This window comes from Miscanthus floridulus, chromosome 4 (genome assembly GCF_019320115.1).
Source record: "Miscanthus floridulus cultivar M001 chromosome 4, ASM1932011v1, whole genome shotgun sequence".
In the NCBI taxonomy this organism is placed as follows: Eukaryota; Viridiplantae; Streptophyta; class Magnoliopsida; order Poales; family Poaceae; genus Miscanthus; species Miscanthus floridulus.
Genome location: NC_089583.1, coordinates 15,990,062 through 15,997,066, shown reverse-complemented (window position 1 = coordinate 15,997,066; position 7,005 = coordinate 15,990,062).

Below are 7,005 nucleotides of genomic sequence, written 5' to 3'. Positions count from 1 at the left end.
AGGCAAAGTGGGCGCGGCAGGGGATGGAGCACGGCGCCGCAGTAGACGTGGCGTGGCTCGACACGGGATGGGGGCGCCGCCACGAGGCAGCTTGGGGCGGGCGGACGGTGCGGTGAGCCGTGATGAGCGAAGCGAGGAGTTATAAATTTCTGTCTGCTGTCGTAGCGGAGATGGAGTAGACAGAGGAGAGATTGTAGATAGGCATGTTGGGCCGGTCGTTGTGCTAGAGCGAGCGCGGAGCATAGCGTCCAATATTTTTATGACTCCGGATGTATGTTTTGTAGCATTATAAAAAATCAGCCTGGGCACATTTTAGCCGAAAACCGAACACCGAACCGAACCGAAGTGTCGGTTTTTTCGGTTTTTCGGTTCGGCTTCGGTTTTGGATCCTGGGAATTTCGGTCTTCGGCTACGGTGTCGGTTTTTGAGTCGAATAGAACCGAACAACCGCCGAACCGAAGTTAGGAGCAATCTCCGCTATGCAGGCCTGCTTCTCTGTAATTCTACGCTTCAACCCAGAGCCCACCAAGGCCCACAACGCACTGTTCTGGCCTATGGGCAGACCTGAGGCCTCTCCGCTCCCACTCCTGCCGCTCCACCCTTCGCCTCCCCAGCCCCCGCGCCCGGGTCCCCGCCTCCTCCCCTTCTCCACTCAAACTCTAGCCCCGGGCCCTCCTCCTCCCCCTGCGCCAGATGCGGCGTCGATGGCCGAGCTCGCGGGCCTCGCGCTTCTGGAGGCCGCGGAGCTGCCTATTCGAACCCTAAAACCTAGCGACGACGGCGGCGCGATTGGAAGGCGGCCTGGCAGGATGGGGAAGCGGCAGCGGGCGAGGCGAGGCGTAGTGACGCAACTGCTGCGAGCTGCGGTAGCGCGGGCGCGAGCGCGGCATGCTCGGTGGCTGCGCCGCGCGGCTGCTCCACGGCGCGGGCGCGGGCGCGGCATGCTTGGTGGCTGCGCCGCGTGGCTGCTCCACAGCGCGCGCGCGGGCGCGTCATGCTTGGTGGCTGCACCGTGCGGCTGCTCCATGGCGCGACAGTGGTGCCGGCGCGAGTAGGGGCGAGCGGGAGCGGCGCGGTGCGCGAGCAGGACGGTCATGCGACCATGGAGATGGACTGATGGAGGTTCGAGCGCTTGCCTCTGTTTTCATCGGTTTTTTCGGTTAAAACCAAAAACCGAACTAAAAAACCGAAACCGAAGTTGTCGGTTTTTGCTGCTTTGAAGAACCGATCGGGTGTCACTTTCTGAAAACCGAACTTTCTATAAACCGATTAAACCGAACCGAAATCTTGGTTAAAACCGAATGCCCAGGCTGAATAAAAAAACAGTTTAGCTGATGAATTGGTATCCCGTCAGCCGCTTAAGCCCAATCAAAACTTTGAAAGCGAGCCCAGGCTCGCCCGGTCAGGCCACGGCCCACTACAAGGCGGTGGTCCGTCCAAGCCCATGACGACAAAGGGATTTGGGTCGGGTCCAGAAGAAGTTTCGGTCTGCAACCTGCGCCCTCGTCTCGGACTCGTGGAACCCAACCAGCTCCATATATGGCGGCGGCCCATGCCACGGCACCGTCGCTCACCGTCATCAGAGTTACAGCGTCCCCTCAAAAAAAAAAAATCAGAGTTACAGCGGATTCAGACCCACACGGATTACGGATACCCGCCGCTCCGCCATGCAGCGCTCACCAGAGGAGGCCGCCCCGCCTCCGCCGCCGCTGCCAGACGACAAGGCGAACTAAGGCTATCCGTACTTGTTCATCTCTATTTTTATTTCTAACCAGAAATATTTTATCTTAGTCATCGAGATTTTCTACTCTATACCTATTTCTCCTACACCCGTGTTATCTCTATCTCATACTCTATACCCACTATTCTATATTTTATTCCCCTCCTTCTCTCTTTCTCTCTCCCACCAACTCTCTCTCTCTCGAATACAGTGTTGCTACAGTGTTAGCGTGGTCTCTCGCGTGCGCTGGGTTTAGCAGTTTCCTGTACAGTCGGTACCATACCGGGGCCTTTGCAAGTGAGCGGTGCAGGAGCGCGACACGCTATCGCTAGCGTACCGACCCCTTTGCAGGTTCCTTTTCTTTTTCTTTTTTTTGTTTAATTTGTTTTTAGTTCAGTTACACATATTTGTTTAATATATAATATGTTTTTATGTATATATCATATGCTGCTAATATAAATACACGCACGCATATAATTACATCTAATTCTCATCTCGAGCATTATTATATTCGAATAAAGTATGAAACTATATATATTATAGATATATATATGTATATATACAACACTTTCATAATTTTGTTCTCGAAAATAACGATATCAATAAACATTTAATTTACATCATTTATTCCTTAGGATTAAAGTAGAACTCGTCGTTGGGATTTAGCACTTTTTCTAGAAGAAATTCTGCTATTGACTCTTGAACTGCTTTCAGATGGTCTTTTTGCATGACCCTTTGTTTCAACATTCAGTCTTGCATTTAAAATAAAAGAAAAAGTATTAATACATATATATATATTCATTTAAAAATAAATAAAAATTTGATATATACGTACTCTGATGACATCTTTAGGAGTTCTTCTTATGTGTGCAGTAATAAATTCACAAACGTAGTATCCACATAAGTTATTACCTGGTTCCTGCCGCAAACATCACTGTACAAAAAGAAGATTATTCTCATCATCTCACACGTAAATTGAAGTACGATATAGTAATTAAACACGTGGGGAAGTATATATAGTACAACTTACTGGTATTTCAACTACATTAAGTGGTGCCTTGCAATCCTTACGGTGTTGTCGAATAAACTCTTTCTAAACTCTGTGCGACCAATAATGTACGATCGTTAATAAATTATGGCAAAGTCTATTCAATAATAGTTGTGCGCGAGAGATCGAAATTACCCCTGGATAGTGTCTATCATATCTTGGTATAGTGCCCGCTCTTTTCTCAATGAGTCCAAGATTACTAACCGACTTGAGTTTAACTCAATGACAATGAGTATCCAGTGAAACATGCATTGGTTTATACACACACGTACATGCATATAAGTTCTATTGATATTACATAAAATGTGTAGACTACATTATTATTAACACTTACTCAAAGTTGTACGGAAAAAGTATTGTTGTCTTGTCGTGCTGCTTCACGAAGAACCTCATGATATTCATCTGTGCTTCAGATACCCAGTGCTCCTTGACAATAATATCGATTTTGAATACGATATAAGGATCAATGAAGCCGACACTGGTGTCTTGTATTCTTTGGAGCTCTAACATCTGGAATCTGTATATAAATATAAGTTACATGTGAGGATAATTATATACACGTACACATGGAAGTGAGTTTATTAAATAAAAGTAAGAATCACTTACAAACAAAAGGAGCTAATGATTGATTTGTCTAAAGCGTCCAAGTGGTATAGTTGATGCAATTCTTCAAAACTAATATGTAAGATGTCATCGCCATGGAAGTAATGATGGTCTCTAAATCTAACAAAGATCCACTGCTCACCCCTGCCACACGCCTGCATGTACCATTTGTTGAGCAAGTACATTTGCGTACCCAATTCATTCAGAGCCGCAGGGTTGTACAGACTTTTGCCAAATTTATAAGTCTTCTAGGTATCAACTTCCAGGTTCTGGATTGGAGCTTTGCCCATCAATTGATCCAAGGTTAAACCAGTTAGTTCAAAAAAACATTAAGGTCTTGAACCGACACTTCTCCAGAGTTATCTAGTCGATAGACTTCTATGTTGGAACCATATTCATTAGCAACAACAAGATTTTACATTGGTTTCTTCTGTTGTCCGAGCTGTGGGACATCCTTCCCTGATGCTCTTTTCCTATTCTTATTTGCATCATGTGACTTTACGAGGGAGCGGTCATAGTCTGATAGTGGCGGAGGCTTACGAACTTCAAGCATCTTTTTCTTGTGAGCTTTGACCTTCTGCCTCAGCAGATCTCGTGGTATGTAAAAGTACGGCTTCTCCTTAAGCTTCGCTTGTCTCTGCTTTTGAATATCTATAAAAAAATCTTTCACTTTTTTGTCTTCTTCAGCTGCTATTTGCTCATCAGTCTTTTCAGGAAGTATTTCTTGAGAAATAACTCTTTTTTTGGGGTCTTCTTTGCCGCCGGGACCTTAGACATCTTTGTAGTGCGTCGCTGTGGAGGGGGTGGGGGTGGTGTTGGAGACCGGCGTGGAGGCGATGAGGCCGGTGTTGGAGTCCGGTGTGGAGGCGTTGGAGATCGTTGTGGAGGCGGTGGGGCCGGTGTAGGAGTTGGAGATCGTTGTGGAGGCAATGGGGCCGATGTAAGAGTTGGAGATCACCGTGGGGATGAAGTCGTCTCACCCCCCGCGACGCTGTGATGAGATGGGGAATGAATGATTGGGCTAGGCTGGGGAGAGACCCTGATACAAAAATAAGTTGTGGGTCAATTATTTTTGAAGCTAATATAAAATTAATGGAAAATAATATTTCATTCACTTTCATTCGTACCTAGGGTGAGGTAGGGGAAGTGGTGGCGCCCCAGGAATGATGATGAAGCGTTTGTGCCATTGAATAAATGTCTTCTCTGCTTCTCCTAGTGTCTTCTCCCCATCACCGTCTTCAATGTCAAGAGGAACATTGCTGTAACCTTTGAGCACTCTATCTACCGAGACGCTAGCATATCCAGGTTGAATAACTGACCCATGGATTCTTGGTGTCTTCATTCGGTCTATTGGAGATACAACCCCGACAACCACCATGATTGATGCATTATTACCATCTGGAATGTATAGCTCACATGTTGTTAGAGGCTCGGTAATGTCATCAATAGGGAAGCACAACCTAGCGTCACCTTGAATAACTGACAGCTCCGTGGAAGCACAACTGCTTTTCATCTTACCAACGGGGCTAATGGTGACTCCCGGCGTTGATTACGATTGCATTTGACTCATTGCTAGCTGCACTTGCCTCTTGATCTCCTCCTGCATTCTTGCCTCAAGAGATTTTTCTCGTTCACGTGATTCAAGCAATGCTTGTCGTGACTCATTAACAAATTGCTCCAATACACGGATTCGGTCTGCCTCCTCATCCTTCTTTCTCTGGCGGCTTCTGTAGGTATCCTTGTCTACTGGGAATGCTTGTAGTCACGGAACCGCCCTATAGCCTCTTGTTCGACCACCGTATTTGGGATTCTCTATGGCATATGTCAATTCATCATTTTCTCTATTGGGCTTGAAAACACCACTATCAGCTTCTTCCCTAGCACAAGCTAGTCTCTGTGTTGCTCTCTCAATTTTTTGGCCGAAAATTAGCTTGCCAGTGTCTAGGTCTAGGCTTCCCCCATGAGCGTAGAACCAATTCTTCACGCGTTGAGGCCAGTTCTTCTCTATTGTTTTAGGTATGATTCCCTTGGCAGTAATCTCTGCTTCTAGGTTCTGCCACTTGGGAATAGCACTCCTATAACCACATGATCCCATGCGATGATGGTATTGCTTCTGTCGGGCATTCTACTAATTCCTCATCGCACGTTCCTCACTTTCTTGAGATGTCTTGTATTGTACGAAGTCATCCCAATGGGACTCCAACTTGGCAAACGCCTTAGCATTGAAATCCGGCATTTCATTCTTTAAGATAAACTTTTTATACAATATCTTCTTCTAACTCTGGAACAATGTTGCCATCTTCTTCATTGTCCAATCCCTCACTAGCTCCTTCAAAGCATCATCTGCTTGTAATGTGAAATGCTGAGTGATATCTCTCCAAGCTAGGTTTTTGTCACGATCAGATACAAAACTAACATTAGAAGCGGATATCTTCTGCTTCCATTCACGAGCACTAATTGGGATCCTATCCCTTACAATGAACCCACATTGATTGACATATGTCTGAGCATGTGGTCCCAATGGTTTGCCGGTGTAGGTGTTGAATTCTGATATTATGAAACGGCCCTCTAATGGCTTTTTTGGCCCTCGGACTTTCCTACTCTTGTCGGTGATTGATGTAGATCCAGAGACCGGCTACATGAGTAGAAACACAACGATTAACAACAAATATACGTATGCATGCATCTATAAGAGATGATAGATAATCGAATATACCTCGTCAGTATTTTCTTGCGCGACAATTTGTTGATCTTCAACCACCGGGATATTCAGGATATCCTCATAATCAGCAAAGTACTGACTCGTGTCATCTACATCCGTATTGGTGCCGGCGTTGATAATATCCGCCATTATGTCATCATTCAAGTTATCATCCGGAGCAGCCATTTATATCTTCAAGACATAGATAGAATTACTATGGCACATAACATAAGTACATGTGATAACACATATAGAATTACTAAATCCAATTAAATATAATAACACATAATATTTCATAAAGATAAACAATAATAAGGTATAGGCTTTGGAATCGAATCAAAAACACTTTCGATCCAAAAATATGGAAATAAGTACATGTATATATACACATAGAATGATACAATTTTCTCCCTCTCTCTCAACACATAGAATAAGTGCATATGTATATATCTCTAGATATGCATGTGATAACACATAGAATGACTCTCTAGATACAATTTTCTCTCTCTCAACACATGGAAATAATTAAGTACATGTATATATACACATAGAAATAATTAAGTACATATATATGTATACATATAGAATATCTAGATAGAATTAATTGCTAAATCTAATTAAACCTAACATATATACATAGATAGAATTACTAAATCAAAATTAAATCTAACACATATATAGAGAGAGATAGAATAATAATTACTAAATATATCAAAAACTATAATAAAAACTATCTAAAAACTATCTAAATAAAATACTAATTAAATTTTAATACATTTAAATCTAATTAACATATATCAAAAACTATCTAAAAACTAAGAATAAACTACTAATTAAATTTTAATACATTTTAATCTAACATATATATCAAACACTACCTAAAAAAACTATCTAAAAAACTATCTAAAAAATATGGCCGAGCTATAGCTAGCA